At 40.2% G+C, this 21668-nt stretch overlaps 1 pseudogene across 1 annotated transcript in view; it reads left to right on the plus strand.

Annotated features, from left to right (window-relative positions):
- LOC114298145 (protein RRP6-like 2) overlaps window positions 1-20583 on the plus strand; it is a 49625-nt pseudogene extending 29042 nt beyond the window's left edge. The window contains exons 11-17 of the transcript XR_014365897.1: window positions 1171-1395; window positions 1492-1557; window positions 6074-6112; window positions 6898-7406; window positions 7454-7879; window positions 8388-8513; window positions 19797-20583. The product of XR_014365897.1 is annotated as a protein RRP6-like 2 (transcript). The remainder of the gene's footprint in view (window positions 1-1170; window positions 1396-1491; window positions 1558-6073; window positions 6113-6897; window positions 7407-7453; window positions 7880-8387; window positions 8514-19796) is intronic.
- Window positions 20584-21668: the final 1085 nt, after the last annotated feature.

A 21668-nucleotide genomic window follows, 5' to 3' on the forward strand; every position in this document is an offset into this window, starting at 1 on the left:
TCCAAATTAGGCGATCTAGTCTATATTTTTGTGTTGTGCACATCACATAGTAATTCTAGCTAATTAACTAGAATAAGAACACATAACGTTTTCAAAATCGGATATCATGGTTAGTAGAGGCCGATCTTCGGATCGGGCGAGAGGGGGTACTCATAGCTGACCTTCCCCAATCATGCCCAAGTTCCCGAACCGAGGTAACTTTGGTGATGACGGACACGTGGCCTTTGGCACCGAGTCAGGGTTTCCTAAATTTCCCTATAAAAAATATTTAGGTGGCGACTCTATATCTGGCAAAGCAGTCCATGTTTAGCACTTCTTTTCAAAAATCTGTTTCTCAAAACGATTTGCCGGATTTGGACTCTTTGATTCAGATTAAGAACCGTAACAAATCGAGTCCGAACTGTGGTAGCATAAGTCCCTCGGGGCGCGTCTACAGTTATGTACTTTCACATTATTATGTTGACATTTTGTATTTTGAATTTCTGTTTATGAGACTATTGTTTTTAATATTAAGCGTACTTGATTTTTTTTTTAACAAATTGAAAAAGCTATCTATCATTATAATTAGTGAAGTAAAGAAAATTAAATAAATCCAACAATAGGAAAATTCTCCATAGCGACTTAGAACTAATATAAAAATTAGTATATATATTAGATCATGTTTTAAAACTAAACAAAAATATTGAAAATCATTTTGAACCTCACTAAATGTGATTCTGAAATAAAAACATGTGTGTTGGTATATTTTCCTAAAGTTGTGCAAATAATTAAAAAATTCACGGCTCCAGTTGCCACCACCGTTACGCTATGACTATTACACCCCACAATTGCGTCAGCTTTACTACTACCGTTACGGTTTATTGCCACCGTTATTTAAAACCTTGACTCGAGGTAAAAGGGTTTAAGTTAGTAGAACTAAACTTAATATATAAAATGTAACCCATGTTACATAAACTCGGGTACAAATATCAAGTGTGGGTGCATGTCCAAGTGAAACATTCCTAAACCTAAACCTAAGTATTGGGATATGTATCCAAAGGTTGGTTATGAGTATGGTACATGTCCTGAACACACAAACACACGTACATATATGGCATATTCTATAATATACTAATTTAATTCGGCACATAGGTCTTTGTTTTGGTGAATGTATCCTATTTGAAAATGCAGGCATCTGAAGAAAACACGGTGTCTGCAGATGGAAATGAAACCCAACTTCATGAATCTGCTGCAAGAGTAACCACAATAGTGACAGAAAGTATAGGTGGTGGCATTTCAATAAATGATAGCATGACTAGAAACCCTCCAGGTTATGTGCATGTTAAGGAGTCTTTGGAACTTGGAAGCCGAACTGTTGGAATTTGTAGAAATGGACAAGAAAATTCTTCACATTCAGTAAGTTGTTGATTAACTTCAAAAGATATGATGTTATTTATTATTTATGTTTAGTGGAGACTATTGAACTAAGTCTTTGGACCATTAATTTTTTAGGGTGCTCAAGTAACTATTCAGGTGCTAAAGAAGCCAAGCCGTGCTTTTGGGGCAATGCTGGGGAGAGTTCGGATCATCGGTCGCACTTTCCTGCGGCCGTTCCAGCGGCCCATCCAAAACAGCGTCATTTTACTTAGTTTTTTTTTTTCCCTTCAAATTTTAAGTTTTCCCTTTTTTTTTTGTTCATCTCTTTCATCTGTGTTTAGCCCTAACACAGAAACGAACTGAGAGACGCGAGACAAAGAGAGAGAGAGTGGCGGAGAGACGAACTGAGAGAGACGGAGGAACGCGACGGCGGCAAGGCGAGATTGGCCATGACGAGGTCCACTTCATCATCATTGTCATTTCTTGCTATTATGTACAAGTGAATGAACATATATATATATACATACATATATGTGAGTGCGAATGTGGAAAAATGGAGAATTGAAGGACTGACCATTCGCGGCAAAATTTCATGGTACTCATTTTGAAAGTCCGAGATTGAGAGAAAGATATGGAGACTTGGGTTCTCTTCTCTACCTTTGTTCAAACCTCACTTGCTTTGCTTGTGCTTTTTCTTCTCTCTCTCTCTCTCTCTCTCTCTCTCTCTCTAATGGCAGTTCTTCTAGAGAGGGTATGAAAGTGCTTTTATAGACCCTTTTTTTTTTTTTTACTGAAATTTCTATTTTGCATTTTGGAAGCATTTCTTGTGATTTGTATTACATTTTGTGTTGCAAACCAACTGTTTGATAAATGTCTTGAGAGATAATCTTGATATACAATGATCTTGAAGAATTTTTGTTGCAAACTAAAATTTTCTTTCTGACTTAATTGGTTTTCAATAAACAGACTATTATTCTTAAATTGATCCTTGTTAACTTCATTTATATTTTTTATTTGTCAGGTTATTAATCTAAACACTTGTGATATAACTGGAGGTTTGGAGACAAGTCAACAATTTAGGTGGAGGTTTGGGTAGATGCTATCAACTTGTGACCAGTTGCAAGAAGAAGATGATGTTTGATGCTTTAAACTATTAGATTGGCTACTAATTGATGGATGGGAATTCAACCAAGCTAATTAGTTTTTGGTTTGTTAGAATTAATGTTTAGGTGGTGTTGTTTATTCTGTTTTTCTTTTGTTTTTTTTTTTTTTTTTTGTTATGTATGGTAATTGATATGTTGCCTTCTGGCCAACTGGCCCTTTCCTCCAATGAAATTTTTATTTGGGTGATCTTTTTATTTTCTTTCCCTTTTGTAATTTTTATTCTCTTAAAAAAATCTACACTGTTTTATTTACGAATCAAGTGTATTGCTTGTGGATTGTAGTGGGCAAAGGGCTAGAAATATAGAGAACACAAAATAAAACAAAATTTACAAAGTGCTTAATGCTTAATGTAGAAACAAGTTCAGCGCTGTGTTTCATGCATTGGGATTGAACATCAATCTGTTATGATTTTGTTTGGCTATTCATGAAGATATAACTTAAACGTAGTTTGCCATGTTAAATTTACATTCAACTTTCGTATAGAGAGACGGAGGGAGGAAGGGAAGAAGGGAATGAGTAGTAGAACTCTCTGCTTGTGAAGTGAACTATTACTACATTTTCATCTTCCTAGGAATTGATTTTGGTTGTGTTTGGATTATAAATTTAAATTTGAATTTGAGTAAGAAGTTCAATTTTCAATTAAAGAAAGAAAAAGAAAAAGAAACTATTTCTCCAAATGAAATGGCTATCGAAAACAGATTCAATCACAATGTTGTAAGAAACACACATGAATCAAGACACAACTATATTACTATACTTGTCTACCATTGGGCTACAAATGTTATCAGGTATTTGGTCTAACCAAGAGAGTAAATGATAGCAAGTACCAACCTATATAAAATTTCTTAAGCTTTCAAATTAAAACAAAATAAAATTTTATGTCAATTGAAAACCATTTCTTGACTAGATAGGCTTCATTATAAAAACTAATACTATACAAGTACAAGTACATGAGACCCCATACAAATACAAAGAAAGAAAGATAGAAGGTTGTTTTGTACAAATAAAAACTACATGAGACCCCATACAAATACAAGCACCCCCAAAAGTGATCTCAGGTGTCAACTTCATCTCCTTTGGAGGTAGTATCTTCATTTTTTTTGGCCTATTGGTGTTGTGCCTCAGTTTCTTTCTCCGATCAATGCTATTCCTTGAAGCCTTGAAAACATCTGTGCTCCTCCGAGGCTGCTCAAACTAGTCTACTCCTCCGAGGCTATAATATCAAGAAGCATATAATGATTAGCATGTATTTCAAACATAATATCACTAAAAAATACATTCTTGAAACACGGGAGTAGTTAATCATGAGGAAATTTTGGTTTACCAATATTTTTTTCTCCTAGGAACTACTTACCTTCAGTGTTTGTAGCCAAATTGATTGACTAATTTATGCTTCTGCACTTTGAATTTTGTTATATTAGTTTCTTTTTGCAGAGTTGTAGCTCAAAGAAATGATTTTGTAGGTTAATTGATTTTTCATGGAGCTTGCAATCCCCTATTCCATCCATCCATACATATATACCTGTTGAATTTCATAACAAATGAAAACTCAGAAAACAGAGAAAAGAAAATGAGAGAGAGAGAGAGAGAGAGAGAGAGAATCATAGTACAATTTCAACAACCTTGAAAAATCTAGAAATCCCCTAGATGTTGATTTGTGATTATGTATCAATTTTAAGTAGTATATAACAATCCCAATCAAACAATCAAGACAAATCAATACAACGATTTTACGTAGAAAAACCACAATTGGACACCTCCAATTGTGATAAAAAAATCACGGGCAACAATCACAAAACAATCCACTAAGAAGATATAAAGGAATTACACAGGTATACTCTCAATTACTTAGCGAATCCACGCCCGAATTGAACCAACCCCTATGTGCCTCTTCCAACCCGGTCTTCACCTCGGAATTGTCTTGACGATGAGCCACCCCAGAATCTACCAAAGCTTCAAACTCGAATTCTTCTGAATCCACCGAAAAACAACTCTCTCTTTTGTGTAGAACAAACAAATAATCCTTTGATGTATACTCTGTAAACCATGAGTTGAATACTCAATCAAAACATCAAAGAAAACTAGCAAAATATCCCCAGATATAAACCTTAATATCCAAAAAGAAGATCTAGAGGAGTAATCCTAGACTTGGATTGAAACACGTATTTATAGAAAGTTGTCCCGCGATCTTCGCTCGAGCATCAAATTGGCCGCTCGAGATCCCCGTCATAGTCAGCGAAGTGGCAACCTTGAAAGAATTAAACACCACAAACTTCTCTACAAGGCATGATTCGGGTTGGATTCGCATCTAATAAACTCATAACCTCACTGAAATAAAAGTGCGAAAACAAATACAACTGAAAGGAGTTTTGTCAAACGGGATTGCCAAGAATAAAAACCTAAAAAACCTCCTAGTTCAATTCAACATCGATACTATTTTTACAATCTTACCCCAACATGAAGAAAAAAATTGAAAAGAAAATTTGAAAAACTGATGGGAATCAATTGTCAATTAAAGAGTACATCTTAAGATTATTGTTTAGTTGTGTTGGGTGAAGATTAAAAACAAGAGTAACAATCCTTTACTTGAGATTTTTTGGACTTTTTGAGGCATCTGTAGTTGGGTCACTGGATGCTTTGATTACTTTAGATTCTAAGGTTTTAGTTTTGGTGGGCGGCATACATACATGGATTTTGGCCACCTTTTTGGCATTGAATTCCTATTTATCAAAAAAAGAAATTCCAATAATAAAATTATTTTTTTCTCATAAAGAAATGAAAATAAATGATACTCCAACAATGAAATTACAACTTAAAAGGGACTGCAGTACTGAAACTATAATAAAACACAAAGATGGAATCTCTAGTTCCAATTAAAAATAGGGGAATCAATTGAAAGAAATTGAAAGAAAAATTTCATAAAAAGTATATAGTAAGATCTAAATGATCCAACCTGGTTCAATATGTATGGGCATGTGGTTAGCCACACTTGGTTAGGTCTTCTATATCCCCAAATTAATCTGGTTATCCCTTTATTTTAGAACACTTGCAATCACTAGATCATCACTGGTGGGCTGCTGGTATCCAACATAAAAGAAACAAAGAAATGGAAGAAAAAGGAAAGAAAAGAGAATGATAATGAAGACAATATATATATATATATATATATCATTAAGAAAATATCCACAAACGAACCTCGTTGTAGCTGCCTCTCTTCGCCTTGCCACCGTTGCCTCATTACAGAAGTCACGTTGGTCGGTCGCCTCGCCCTCTCTGTTAGTCTCTCAGCGCCTCCCTCACCTCAACACCACCTCTCCTCGCCTAGCCTCCGTCGCCTAGCTGTGGGAACCAGGTCGCCTGCCTCCGTTCGTCATCTCTCTCTCCCTCTGTCACCTTTCTGAATAGGGGTTAGGGTTCAAAAGTTCAAATGAGACTGAAAAGCAAAAGAAGAAAAGCAAAAAAAAGAAAAAAAAAAGTCCAAAGCGATGTTGTTTTGGACAACTGCAGGAGGGCCGCAGGAAAGTGCAACCGATGATCCAGACTCATGCTGGAGAATTCTGCAACAAAGAGGAAGTTTGATCCCGATAAAAAGGTGAATTCTTTGACTTTGCTTTTTCTGCAGTCTTTTGGTGCTTTTATTAGAGATGTTTTGGTCTAGACATAGTAATCAGTGCATATTGGATGGGCAATAGTACTTAGACTTTGAATTTGAATATTTGACCAACAACTATGGGGTTTTATTTTGTGCAGCTAATGATTGAGGTTCATTCGTTGCAAGTTCTCTCCCTCTCTCTGAAATCTCTCTAAAACCCTAATTTGTTCATTGATCAAATAGTAATTCTTTATTGTGAATTATGAATTGTATCTGTTGACAACAATGAAGATTGTTTTATTTTATTTTGAAACTAGTATTGGAGGTTCATCCATTTCAATATTGTTACAAAAGTACAGACTTTTTGATTTGGAGCTTATTAGATGGGTGGCCAATTAAGGCCTGTTGAATTGCAGCCTCTACTAAAACTGTTTTTATATTTAAGTTTTATTTGTTAGGTTTAGCTCTACTTTTCACTTAAAAAATACTTAGGGGTTATTTGGGGTACCCTAAATAAGTGCATTTTTTGTCTTTTTGGACTAAAAAATTGAGGAAAAAAATATGGATATTTGGGTTAACTTTTTGACTTTTTATGGAGAAATGTGTATTAAAAAATTGTATAAATTAGTGTGTAGAGGAAAATTGGGATTGAGAGTTGTGCAGCCGTAATTTTTGACTTTTGGTGAATAGTGGTATCTTTTTAACTTTTTGAGTAACTTTTTGATTTTTTTTTTTTTTTTTTTTTTAACTTGCCAAACTTGGCCTTAATTCGCTTTTATCCATAGGAAGAGGAGCTCAAGTTGGGGCAGATCAAATCTTCAGTAAGCCTTCCATTTCATTCATTTGTGGCCAGTGCAGAGCAGTCACAACTAGTTGTAAAAGAGCCTGCTAAAGTATTGGAAAGTATGCTTCACGAAGAACCTTCTTCCGTCAAAGCCACAAGCTCTAACTCGAATTATGTTATACTGATTGGCAATGACGCAAGTATGAATCATGATGAACCTTCTGCTTTTCCCCCCTCAAGCTCTAATTTGGATGATTTTATATTGATAGAAGATGACAAAAATGTTGAGGAAACAATAACTGGTGAAACCAAAAATGAACAGTTAGAGGACATAGAAGACAAAACTCTGGGGTCTGATCCTGAAATGAGCGAGGAAGATAATGAGACCATGTCTCTCTGCAATATATCCTCCAGCTTTCAGGAGTGTTTCAAGTCAACAAATCAAACAAGTAAACCTAAGCAAGCAGAGAAGTCCAAAGAATCTGGTTGGTTTTCACCTATGAAGCACGGGTACTCAAAAAATAATGCCGTACACGTATCGGGTACTTACCGGGTGCGGGTGTGGGTGCGGATACGGGTACCGGTACAACTGCACGAGTACCGGGTATGAAAAAAAGGAGTCTGATACGTTTGGTTCAATTGGTTACGGCTTGGGTACGACATGGGTATGTCTTTGGTACGTTTCAGGTACGCTGGAGCAAAAATCAAAATTCCAGGAAAATTGAGGGGCACCGGAGCAATATTAAAAAAAATTCAGAAAAAAAAAAGAAGGTATGGCCTAGGTTTTGCCCTAATCTCTTCACGTCAAAGAGGCGACCCATCCTTCGAAGGCCTCCGGCGACGGCGACTCCTTCGTCTTATATATTTTTTGTTTTGCAAATCAGCAAGCAACTGGTTTTGTTCCGTCTTGCATCTCTTCGTCTTCTCTCCTGTGAGAAACTGGTCAGAATTTTCGGGTGCCCCTGCATATCAGCAAGCAACTGGTCAGCATTTTTTTCTTCATCTCCTTGTTTCTTCATCTCTTAGTCTTATATTTTTTCGTCTTTATCTTTTCTTTTTTTGTTTTTTTCTTCTTTCTTCTTTCTTCTTCAGAGAGGTAGAACCTGGTCAGAATGTATAGTAGAACCAAAAAAAAATTAGAACAAAAAAAATTAATAATCAATCATACTTACAGAATGTTAATAGTCAAAAAAATTAATTAGAATAAAGTTATTCCTCAACAGAAGAATGTTAATCAAAAAAATTAATTAGAAGTTTAGAACAAAGTTATTCCTCAGCAGAATGTTAATAATCACAAATATTATTTTTTATGCTTATAGAAAAATGAGTTCATCAAGCGGGTTGGGTCCTTTAACCATAATAATAAATAAAATAAATAGAAAATGGGCGAACTGCAGGCGTACCCGTATCATACTTTTTTTGAGTTTTGCCGTATCGGCGTACCCGCACTTGTACCTGTACCGTACTCATACCTGCACCCGTGGTTCATAGGTTTTTGCAGTTGAACCAATTTGATTATGAAGCTGCAAGGAAAGAGTTTAGGTTTGGGGAAGATCGAAAAGGGAAAAAGGGGGAAGAGGGCGATGAGGGTCATAGGAATAATAGTTGTAGGAGAGGGTTCAAGAAAGGAGTTGGAAAATTCGAAGATCTTCAAAGATCCTTGAAGAACAACTTCGAATTCTCTAGAATATGATGAGAGGCTTAGATTCTTCAATAATCTCAACTTAGGAACACAACAACAAAGGAGATGATGGAGATAAGAGATTGGGTGAAGAAGAAGGCAAAATGGCTAGAGAATAGAATAATGGCAAGGCTCTCCCATTGATCTCCCACTTTCACTCTCAAGGTTGATAATGGAGAAGGGAAATTAGTTCTTTCCCAAGAGTTAAAAAATCTCCAAAATCCATCCCTTGTAAAGCTATGGGTGGGTGCTATTTATAGGCACCTCATGATATAGGATGGAGCCCATGTGCAAGGCACATAGGGGATATTCTCTCTAACCACCTTGTCCGAGGAGGTGACCTCTCCGAGGAGGTGACTTCTCCGAGGATGAGAAAACCCCGAAGAGGAGATCAATCCCTTGGCGAACCCTTCTTCTTAGCCACACCTAACCAATGATCCCCAATCATCCCAAAGGGTCAGGGGTAGTCCCAGAGGACGTCCTGCCGCAAAATATTGCCGAGTCTCATGGACCCCCCGGGATCGTGCCACCTCGACCCGGGTATAGGCTAGTTTAACCGAAGAGTGAATTTGTCTCCACTCACCGTCCTCGGGATCGGGTCCTTTGTTCGAACTCCATTACGCCCATGGTTCTGGTGCGTAGATCCCGGAAAGCTCCGAGCCCGCAAGTGTTCTGGGACTCATTAACGGAGCGACTTCTAGATTGCGTCTGAATCCGTTCGAAGCCAAGTATTTCGGACCTCTAGGTTCGTGGATCCGAACCCTTTCGAGTCCGAGTGCCTCGGATCTCTAGGCTTGCCTAATACCCTTTCGAGTTCCGGGCCTGAGTAAGTCTCTAGGTTCGTGGACCCGAACCCTTTCGAGGCTTACAGCGATTCAATCCGTTTGATGGCGATAAATCTGGGCCCACCGATTCTTGGACTTGCGATAAATTCGGGCCCACTAATCTTGGGCTATTGGGCCTAAATAATTTAGTGGGCTCAAATTAGCCCCTCTTACATTTGCTCCTTGCGTGTATGAGAAATTGTAATTTTCTCGGACATGCATAATTTCACCTTGTCAGTCATGCTTCACATTATGTCTTCGAGAATATTAGTCTTGATAGAGTCTAAAGATAAAGCTGAAAATTCACCGTAATTTACAGATAAAATCGACAAGTAACATAAAAAAAATAAATAAGTAAATAACTTTTTTTTTTCTTCTTTTTTTTTTTCTTTTTTTTTTTAACTCTTTTTTTTTTTTTTTTTTAACATCTAAGAAAATATTTTTCCACTTATCATCAATCATTTTTTTTATTCTTAAAGAGATAAAAGACCTGCATTTTTTTTTTTTCATAGTCAAACTTAACTTGCCTTCACTCAATGTACACAAATTCAACTTTGTAGATTCTCCAGGAAGCATATTCGATGTCACATTATATAAATAAATATATATATATATAGAGAGAGAGAGAGAGAGAGTATATTGGCTTGAGAGGCCATAAACCAAGCAAGCTTCTTTTTTTTTCTTTCTAAAAGATTATAACCCTTCAACTTTTTGTAAATTCACTCCAGGTGCTGTTTTTTTTTCATACCCAAAACATGTTCTCTCTCTAGCAACGTGAATGAACCCATTTTATGGCAGCCAAACAAATCTTAGCAAACCGTTATAGAGAGAGAGAAAAATTTTTTTTTTTAGAGGCTACCCCAAACCACACCTTTCCTTTTCTGGTTAGGCAACCCAACGGATCCATCCACATATAGATATATGTATATATATAAATAATACATTCTGAGAATAATCTAGCATCACGCCTCCCTTTTTTTTTTTATTCTATTTAAAGAGAAGAATGGCAACCCTAATCAATACATTTCCCTTCTTTTTTGCCTCCAGCCGCCAAGCTCCCTAAACAATAAGCCGTCCCTCTCTCTCTAAAACAGAGACCAAGCTTCTTCATTTTCAAGAAAAGCTTTGCTTCTATAATATTAGACGCCACTGTCGTGCTCTGTTTCTTTAACAAAGAGAGACCCAACTTTCTTCTTCTTTTTTTTTTTTTTTTTTTTTGGTCTTCGGCAACCCAGTGGCACAATCTCACTAATGATTTTTTTTTTTAATTTATTTGCAGGAGATCAAACTCCAAGGACCCATTTCGGCACAATTTCCCCCCAAACTGAGATCACCCAGCTTTCTTCTTCAACGTTCCTCAACTGCCAAACCAAATCGTGACCAGCTTGCTTTGCAACTACTGAAGACCACCGATGTTAGTACGCCGGCCGTCGTCACAATTTCCAGGCACCGTCTTCAGCCGTGATCTGGCCAACGCCGACCACGCCCGCCCTTTCAACGCGGCGTCGGTCTGCCCAACTACTTCGTCGCTTGCACACCGCCTGCTGCCTCCGGCTTCGGATTGTCCGACACTGACCATACACGTCCGCCCACTCAACGCGACGTGTGTGGTCTTGCCTAGCACTGCACAGCTCGTGCCACCGCTGACCTACTGTCTTCAATTGTGATCTAGCCAACGCCGACCATGCCGCCCTCTCAACGCGGCATCGGTCATCGGCCCATCCTCTTTGTGTTGTTATTTCAGATTAACAAGTGCTCGCTAAAACCCTCTTCTCATTCTTCTTATATTTTTGGATCTGTGGGTAAGCTTCTGAAATTCCTCTGCCTCAGGTTTGTAAATATAAGCTCAAAATCTTCTTCTCTTGATTTTTTTTTTTTTTTTTTGACGCTTGCAGAACTTGATTTATACACTGAGAATTTGCAATTTCAGCTTGAGGTAGATAATACAGGATTTGTATAATTTTAATTTTATATTTCGACCCCAGATCTGGATTCTGAACTCCTATTGTTGAACTTGTTCTAAAATAGAAACAAGGCTTGAAGCACTTTTGGTTGACTCAAAATCTGATGTTGCTAAAATCACAATATTGAATGTTTGAATATTGTAATTCCGGAATTTGAAACTTTACTGAGAAGCTTGGTTTGAATGTAGACAAAATGACACTTTGCTCTGTTGATGAGAAAGGAACAAATGTGCCGTTGTTGTTGATGATATCCACATTGATATTGCTATTTGTTGAACCCCTCCGATTGGATCTTGAACTTATGATAAAAGGTAGTCTTGAAATTCATGTTTTGGAGCTGGATCTTGTGTTGATAAATCTGGTATAGATGGGGTATTAATGTTTCCAAGATTAATTGGTGTAGAGAGATATAATTTGAACCCTTCGAGTTTTGTTGATGCCGCTACTGAAAATTTTCTTAGGCTTGCTCGTCTTGAAATTTGTAGAGTAAATAAATGTTGTTGCAAAAGAAATCCGAGGAAATAAGTCTCTCATATTGTATATATATCTTCTTATCGGATAATTGATTGTTGTGGCTCCGAGAATAGTGAAATCCGATATTGAACTTTATATATTTGATGAATGAATTTCGATATCCATATTCGGTGAATGTTTCGCTTGGAAGAATAAACTAATGTAACAGAGAATAAGAACATATATTGATATGTGCTGATTTTGTGGACACTCAGAGAAAATAAAATGTTGATGCCGAACTTTTGTTGGAACATTGTTGCTTTATGTCGGTTTGAGAGGAACCGGCCCGAAGAGACAAGAACTTGATTGTTGCATTTTCATGAACTTGTTCGGAGGAGTAAAATTGTTGTAGCTTAAATAGATCGATATTATTTGTTGATGTTGCCCCATTCTGATAATGCTTGAATCATATTCTGAACTCAATATTGCTCATCTCATTTGTCGGTTTTACTATTTCAGGCAAATAAATTCTTGATTGAGATCCACGACCTCGGGGCCCTTAGAACCCACACTAATGAGATCAAGGGCTGTTCCTCGGAAGTCCGAACAGAAGCAAGACTGTCCCTCGGGAGTCCGAAAGTAGCACACACCCTACTTTGGCAAGAAAGATTCCTCTGGAAGATAACCGAGTCTACCAAGCTTCTACCAGCAGAAGTAAAGACTGTCTCTCAGAAGTCCGAGCAGAAACAAGGCTGTCCCTCAGAAGTCCGAGCAGAAACAAGGCTGTCCCTCGGGAGTCCGAGTGGATGCGCACTTCTACTTCGGCAGCTAATGGAAGCAAAGGCTATCTCTCGGGAGTTCGAGCAGGAGACAAGGCTCTCCCTCAGAAGTCTAAGCAGAAACAAGGCTATCCCTCGGAAGTCCGAGTGGATGCGCACTTCTATTTCGGTAGCTAATGGAAGCAAAGGCTATCCCTCGGGAGTTCGAGTAAGAGTCCACTCTACTTTGAAAAGAAAGATCCTCAGAGCTCGTATTGATGAAATCAAGGGCTGTTCTTCAGACCCGCACTAATGAGAGCAAGAGTTGTCCCTCGGAAGGCTCTCCTTCAGAAGTCCGAGCAGAAACAAGTCTATCTCTCGGAAGTCCGAGTGGAAGTATACTTCTATTATGTCAAGAAAACTCCCTTCAGGTTGGTAACTGAGTCTACTATTTCTCTTTCTTCTTTGAGGGGCAACAAAAAATTGAAAACTGTTTCAAGCAACATAACACAATGAAGATATACAATGTAGAGAAAATAACTTTTAATGGAGATACATAATATAGAGGAAATAAATTTCTTCATAACATAAGAAAGATAGAACTTCATGCACAATGCAGTAAATGCAAACTGTAAATGTCATAGGTAGACTTCTTTCACGGAATGTTGAAATTTGCCCCTAGAGTTGCAAGATCATTTGGAAAGCTTTCACCAGCTGCTCGGGTTGTGGCCATCATGCATCATCATAGCTATGTCTTTGGATCTTTCTGTACAGACTGATATCCACATCCCCGCAAGACTTTTCATGGATCTGTTGTAGTCGGAAACTTGCTTCTTGTTGGCCAACACACCAGGCTAGGAATCCGGTACCTCCTCGGAAATAAAGTTCACCTTGAATAATTATGAATTGGGCAAGCTTGGCCATAGTCAATTTTCCAACTTTGCTTCTGAGTTGTTCGAGGACTTCTCCTCTCCAGTCCTCCGGAAGGCCTTTGTCTTCAGGTATTATCGAAGGCTCTATTCTCTTCTTGATAATAATTGTCGCCTCCTCCTCTGGGATATCAACTCCTGCCCTTAATGTAGCGAGGGCGTCTGAAAACTTGTTGTCGGAACAAGGCATATGCTCTATTTTGACCTTCTGAAATTTGTCAAGAAGCCTTCGGACTGTTGTTCGATATGTGGCCAAGGCAGGCTCCTTTAAGACGAACTGTCCTGAAACTTGTTTCACTATCAACTTTGAGTCCCCCCGAATCCGAATCTTCTTGATACTGTGCTTCTCAGCTGCTATCAAGCCTAACATAAGAGCCTCATACTCGGCTTCATTATTCGAACAATGGAAATCCAGTTTATAAGACAAATATAACTTTTCCCCATTTTTGCTTGTAAGGACTATCCCGGTTCCTCCTTTACCTCCGGCTGCTGCTCCGTCAAAGCTCAATGTCCAAAAGCTTTCCTTGGAAGCCATAGCTGCATGTACCTCTCCTCTTACTTCTTCATTCACTGGTTCATAGTCACCACTTGGAATTTGAGCAAGGAGGTCAGCTAAGGCTTGGCTTTTAATCGCCTTGGGGGCTACACATGTGATCTCGAATTCACCCAGTGCTAGCAACCATCTTGCCACCTTCCCGGTTATAGCAGGCCTGCTGATGAGGTATCGGATTGGATCACTCCTAGTAACAATCTGAATCTGATGTGCTAAGAAGTAATGTCTGAGCTTTTGGGCGGTGAATACCAAAGCTAAGCAGTGTCTCTCTATCGGAGTATATCGGACTTCTGCTCCTCGAATCTTCTGGCTGATGTAATACACCGGGCGTTCTGCTCCATCTACATCTTGGACCAATAATGCCCCTATGGACTTGGGGGTTGAAGTTAAGTACAACATTAGAGGCACCCCGGGCTGCGGGGCTATCATGGTCTGAGGCGAGGTCAAGGCCGCCTTGATTCTCTCAAAGGCCTTTTGGTGCTCCTGGTTCCACTCGAACTTGGCATCTCCTTTTAACAATGAGCCGAAAGGGGCAGAGATCTCTGCAAGTGATGGGATAAACCTCCGAATATAAGACATCTTCCTGAGGAACTTCTTTAACTCCTTCTGAGAATTTGGGGGAGGCATTGCTTTGATAGATTTGACCTTGTCTTCATCTGCCTCGATACCATGCCTATGTACAAGAAACCCGAGGAACTTCCCGGCCGTCACCCCGAAAGCACATTTGAGAAGATTCATCCTCATTTTGAATTTCTGGCACCTCTTGAATACCTTCTCAAGGTCTCGGAGATGGTCTTCTTCTTTCTTGGATTTTACCACTAGATCATCAACATAATCTTCCACCTCATGATGGATCATGTCATGAAAGATTGCAGTCATAGCCCTTTTGTAAGTTGCACCGGCATTCTTGAGTCCGAAAGGCATGACTGTATAGAAGAAGTTTTCAAGAGGTGTTCTAAAAGCAGTCTTTTCTGCGTCCTCTTCAGCCATCTTAATCTGATTGTATTCACTGAATCCATCCATGAGTGAGAACATCTGGTGTCCCGAGGTAGTATCTACGAGGGTGTCGATGTGAGGAAGAGGGAATTCATCATTCGGGCAAGATTTGTTCAAATCTCGAAAGTCTACACATACTCTGATTTGGCCATTCTTCTTCTTTACTGGCACGATGTTTGCTAACCACGTGGGGTACTGTATTGGCCGGATGAAACCAGCCTGTTGAAGTTTTTCAATCTCCTCCTTAATCTTCTCTTCGAGATCTGGATGATACTTTCGAGCAGCTTGCTTAATTGGCTTGGAGTTTGGGAACACATCAAGATAGTGGGAGACTAGGTCAGGATCTAGTCCGGGCATTTCCTTATATGACCAAGCAAACACATCTGAGTATCGGCTTATCAACTTTAACAACTGTTCCCGCTTCTCTGGGCTAAGGCTCGAACTTACGAATACCGGCCTCGGTGCATCTTGTCCATCACTCAAATCTACTTCAATAAGTTGTTCAGGCTGAGGCTTCGGCCCATGTTGCATGCATTCTGGAGCCACTTCAGGCTTTATTACTATATCATTGTCAGGAGGCTCTTCTTTTGACTCGGAGTCGGTGACTGAAGAAACCGACTCCCCGCACCTTCATAAATAGTACACCATCTTGCCTCCTTCTCGGACTTTCATCACCTTCCGAGGAATAGGCGGACTTTCTGGTCTGGACATCGCCCGCTTACTTGACTCTGCCATTGGCTCCTTGTCATCTTTGATATCCTCCCAACGAGGAATTTTGATCCCTCGAGGCTTAGAGGTAGTGGGAACTTCTTCGACAGCCAGTTCGGTGAAGTAGATGGCATCAGAATAATGAGCTTCATGGATCTCGAAAGGCCTTTCTGTAGCCTGAATTGTCACCGTCTTCTTTCCCCATTTAGCCTTAACACACTGATGATAACTCGATGGTACAGCCCCATATCTATGCATCCAGGTCCTCCCTAGAATGATGTGATAATTTGCCTCAGAATCGATAATATGGAACTTGGTGGCCGAGCGAATCTCTCCAACGGCTAAATCAACTGTTACGCATCCGATAGTAACTCTCCTTTCTCCACCGAAGCCAGTGATGACTATCGGCTGCTTCACAATGCGTTCTTCAGAGATTCCGGCTTTTTCTAGAGTAGCGCGAGTCATAATGTTGATAGAGGCTCCACTATCTAGAAAGGCCCTTTTGAACTCAACCCCGTTAATAAAAACAGTCACATAAAGCGGGCGATTGTGAGAAAAAGGATATTTTCGATCAGCCTCGAAAGTAATGGCACTAGATTGCTCTTTTGCCTTCCTTGGGATAGACCCCTCAGTCGACATGCATTCCTCATGGTGTGCCTCGGCTATATTAATGATAGACTTGGTGATTTCCGTTCTTGCCTCCTTGGAAAGTCCAAGCTGGTCAAAGAACTGCTTGAACTTTACACAGTCTTGCAGGGTTTTGGCATAGTGATCCGGATCTTTTTCCACTCTTGGAGGCTCGTAGTTAACCATCTCCTCGGTCTCCTCAAAATAAGATGCCACATAAACATGGTGTCCTCCTCTTCCATAGTATTCTTCTCCTCCTTCTGGATCAAAGGGATCTTCGCCATGAGTCATAAATGTTCTGCCCTCTGGATCGAGAGCACTTCCATAGTAAACTTGCTCACCCTCTGGCTCGAGGATGTTGTCCAGATAACAGTCATCGTCATCGAGATTAGCGATAGCCTCGATCATTGGGCCTTCATAAGCTATCATAGCAACATTCTTGCCCTTGTCTCGGTGTTGAGGATATGGTTGTTCTCGGATGTCTTGAGTCCCTCGCTTTTTGAACCTCAATTCGTCTGCCTCGACTTTATCTCTGAAGATTTTCCTGAGAGTCCAACACTTCTCTGTCGGATGTTTCAATGTACGATGGTAGACACAAAATTCAGGGCTCTCACGGTCCTTTTTTGATGGCATTTCTTCAACATAAGGCAATTTTAGCTCTCCGTCAGCCACCCATTCCTTAACTAGAGCTTTCACTTCCTCGATTCCACATGGATAAGAAACATTCCCCTTTTCACCATTATATTGCTTTCTTTTCTGGCCTCTATGACCTCCTCCTTGTGAATTTCGGGTATCCGGGGCAGAGGCAGCAGCAACGATAGGTCCACGAGATGACTTGAAACTAGTCTTGTAACTGGCTTTGAATCCGGACTCCTGAGCCTGAGGAATGCTAATGTTTCGAGCTGCTTCTATTAATGCCGAGAAGGTGGGTAGCTTGTGGTTAACTAGAAACATTTTGTACCTGCTCAATGCCCCTTCTAGACAAATTTGAACCAGATAACTCTCCTCAACTGCTTCATGACAATCCACGGCCTTGTCCTGAAACCTTTTGACGTAGTCAAAGATGTCTTCACTTTCTTGTTGCTTCTCTTTACACAATGTAAGTGTGGTCACCTTCTCCGCCACTTGAAAGAACTTGGAGTGGAATTTGTTAACCATTTCCTCCCAACTTCGGACAGAGTTTGGGGCCAAATTAACATACCAACTATATGCTCGGTCGGTGAGGGACTTAGAGAATTCTCTCAGTCGGAGGACGTGGTTTGAACCATGAATACCTAGAGTCTCGATGAATCGCACAACATGTTCTCGGGCATTTCCTTGTTTGCCGTCGAACTTGATGAACTTCAGCACTGTATACCCCTCAGGGTATGGATAACTCAGCATCTCAATGGGGTAAGGCGGCTTGACGTCTGGATCAGGCAAAGAGGGTAAGGTCCTCTTGCCCCGTTCGAGATCGAACATGGCCTGCACATCGGCGAGAGTGAGAAACTGTTGAGGGAGAGAGTTTGATGGTGGTATTCCCGGGACTTGGCTTATGTACCCGAAGACTGAGCTAGGGGCGTCTTGGCCATTCTGGTGCTGCGAATTCATCATTGGTGAGGACATTTGACGATACTGGCCATCAGCGCCTATAGACAAGCCAGTTGGTGATGGGATATTGAATTGAGGCCCATAGAGTCCACCGCACGGCGCCGCTATACCGGGTTGTGCTTGCAGATTTGTTGTCGGCACCAAAGGAGGCCCGCTTGGTGCTTGGGTAACATTTACTGGTGGCGTGGCAAGATTAGATACGGGCAGAGCTCCCTTTTGCGCCATCATGCTCCTTATGCTTTCCTGGACACCAACAGTCGCCGGAGCACCATTCATTACACCAGAAACTCCCCTAGTCACCATTGGATCTTGGCTTGGCATGCCATGGAGCCCGGGTATGGGCAAACTGCCGCCGCCTACTGTGGTTTGAGCATGTGTTACTGTGGCCGTGTTGCCATGAGCCATAGGCTGATTGGGGCCTACTTCTCCTTGGATTTGATTTTGCGCTCCGGCGGGAATAACTCCACCACCAGTTTGATTTCCGTTTGGCGCCGGTGCAAAGTTAGAACTCATCACCAACATGGTGTGAGTGAGATTCTAAAGAGTGGTAAGAATCTCTTGCTGAGTATTCTGAAGTCCTTGAATGGCTTCAAGCAAAAGTGGTTGATCTGGAGCCATGGTTCTGTCATCACCACCATTAGAGGATCCTTGTTGGTGAACTTCATCTTCTCCCGCCATCCTTGTTGGAGTTGTGTGGATTCCAGATCTCGTTGAGACCATTAACCAATCCGCCTCCCCAGCGGAGTCGCCAAAATGTAGGAGAGAGTTCAAGAAAGGAGTTGGAAAATTCGAAGATCTTCAAAGATCCTTGAAGAACAACTTCGAATTCTCTAGAATATGATGAGAGGCTTAGATTCTTCAATAATCTCAACTTAGGAACACAACAACAAAGGAGATGATGGAGATAAGAGATTGGGTGAAGAAGAAGGCAAAATGGCTAGAGAATAGAATAATGGCAAGGCTCTCCCATTGATCTCCCACTTTCACTCTCAAGGTTGATAATGGAGAAGGGAAATTAGTTCTTTCCCAAGAGTTAAAAAATCTCCAAAATCCATCCCTTGTAAAGCTATGGGTGGGTGCTATTTATAGGCACCTCATGATATAGGATGGAGCCCATGTGCAAGGCACATGGGGGATATTCTCTCTAACCACCTTGTCCGAGGAGGTGACCTCTCCGAGGAGGTGACTTCTCCGAGGATGAGAAAACCCCGAAGAGGAGATCAATCCCTCGGCGAACCCTTCTTCTTAGCCACACCTAACCAATGATCCCCAATCATCCCAAAGGGTCAGGGGTAGTCCCAGAGGACGTCCTGCCGCAAAATATTGCCGAGTCTCATGGACCCCCCGGGATCGTGCCACCTCGACCCGGGTATAGGCTAGTTTAACCGAAGAGTGAATTTGTCTCCACTCACCGTCCTCGGGATCGGGTCCTTTGTTCGAACTCCATTACGCCCATGGTTCTGGTGCGTAGATCCCGGAAAGCTCCGAGCCCGCAAGTGTTCTGGGACTCATTAACGGAGCGACTTCTAGATTGCGTCTGAATCCGTTCGAAGCCAAGTATTTCGGACCTCTAGGTTCGTGGATCCGAACCCTTTCGAGTCCGAGTGCCTCGGATCTCTAGGCTTGCCTAATACCCTTTCGAGTTCCGGGCCTGAGTAAGTCTCTAGGTTCGTGGACCCGAACCCTTTCGAGGCTTACAGCGATTCAATCCGTTTGATGGCGATAAATCTGGGCCCACCGATTCTTGGACTTGCGATAAATTCGGGCCCACTAATCTTGGGCTATTGGGCCTAAATAATTTAGTGGGCTCAAATTAGCCCCTCTTACAATAGTAGGCTTGATAAAGTGGATAGGAAAAAGAGTTCAGTTGCCTGTCATTCCCATAATGATGAACGAACTGGAGATTTTGCGCAAGGTAGAAGGCGCCAGACTTTTCCAGCAACAGGGAACCGAAGTGCGACTTTTTGTAGCAGCAGGTCGTAGTTAGTTTCATGTTAATCACTCGTCAGAAAAAGAAAAAGGATCAGTATGTTTTGTTGATTCATTGTTGCAAAATGAAAATTGAAATCCTTTTTAAGACCTGTTGAGCAGTTTATGCACTTCAATGAATCAAAAGAATTTAAGCTTGTGCACTGGTAACCATTTAATTAGCGTTAATGGTCATAATGTTGCTTATGTGGAGATGAGAATTTTGTAAAGGCACTAAAGTTCTCTTGCCACGAGGCAGCTTGCATTTCTTGGATTCTGAAATTGAGATGTGGTGAAGCTGTTTCTTGTTTGAGTCCTCTGATGTCCATGTTTGATGACAGTTTTTCCAGTAGGCAAACAACCCAAAAAAACATATTGATTGGGTGTGGCATGCCAAACCCAATATGATATTTTTAAGGCTTGGTTGGGTTTGGTACTTGGGAAAATTGGCTTGAACACAATACCATGCCTACCCCTTCTTATATAAATATTTTTTGAGAAAGATATAAAGTAGATATATTAAAATAAAAGTAAACAACATACTGATCTAGAAAAATAAAAAATAACAAAACTTGAAAAGGCTAAACAAACAACAAAAAAACAAAGCTGGAAAAAAAAAAAAAAAAGGAAAACAAACGATGAAGGAAAAATCAACGATTTTCTCACTGATGTGGTTTGAAAAAGTAAGATTTGTATCAGACCCGCATTGCCACTAACCTTGTCATTGTCGCTGCTGCCACAGTACTTTGGTTGTTGTTAGAAGTTAGAGTTGAAGAGTAAGAGCACTCACAACAGTATGTATGAGAGGAGAATTGAGAGAAGATGGAAACATTGTAGATGTTGCAAAATGCAAAAATTTATGCTGAAATCAAAGGAGAAACTCTCAAACTCCTCTTGTTGGATATAAGCAATCCAGATCTACGCTTTGAAAGTGTTTTGGAACCTCGGCGGAGACACGTTAGAAAGTCATCGGAGGGATGCCGAAAATTACCTAGAGAGAGAGAGGCTCTCCAACGCTCCCTTTTGGGTCTTTCTCTTTTTTTTTTTTTTCTCTTAATATTTTTTTTATACTTGTATTGGGTCGGTTTGGTTCTTGAAAACTTGATGATATATATATACTTTATGGATAATTTATGCTAGTTTCCTGGAGATTTTTTACTAATATATTAGTATTTATCATGTAATTTTAAAAATTATGTATCAATGTTTCAAATTATGTTAGAAAATAAATTGAAAATGCTAAGGTTATATATAATTTTTCAATTGATCATATCAATCTCTTAAAATACAAATGAGATTGAAAGTAGTCTAGTTCATTGCAAATATATTTTCACCAGAAAGCCCATTTTAGTCACTAATGATTAGGGGTGTTCGCAGATCAGTTTTGTGCGGTTTGCGGTTCGGTTTTGACCCGCCCGCATCTATGCGGTTTAGGAAAAAGTCAACCCGTAACCGCCCGCAGTGCGGTTTGCGATTTGTGCGGATAGGGTTTGTAAATGTGCGGGCGGTTGCGGGCGGTTTGCGGTTTACACTTTTTTCTTTAAAAATTAATTTTTAAGTTTTTTTTTCCCACCGAATTTAGGCATTAGATTCATTTTATATATTTGTGATCAATTGATAACAATTTTCTGATGAGTTTACAAATAAAAATTGAATATCACTAGTATTTTTGTCATGAAAAAAATGTGTATCAATGCATTAAAGGTTGTACTCAATTAGAA

The sequence above is a fragment of the Camellia sinensis genome, chromosome 4 (assembly GCF_055761805.1).
Source record: "Camellia sinensis isolate YWXY chromosome 4, ASM5576180v1, whole genome shotgun sequence".
Classification (NCBI taxonomy): Eukaryota; Viridiplantae; Streptophyta; class Magnoliopsida; order Ericales; family Theaceae; genus Camellia; species Camellia sinensis.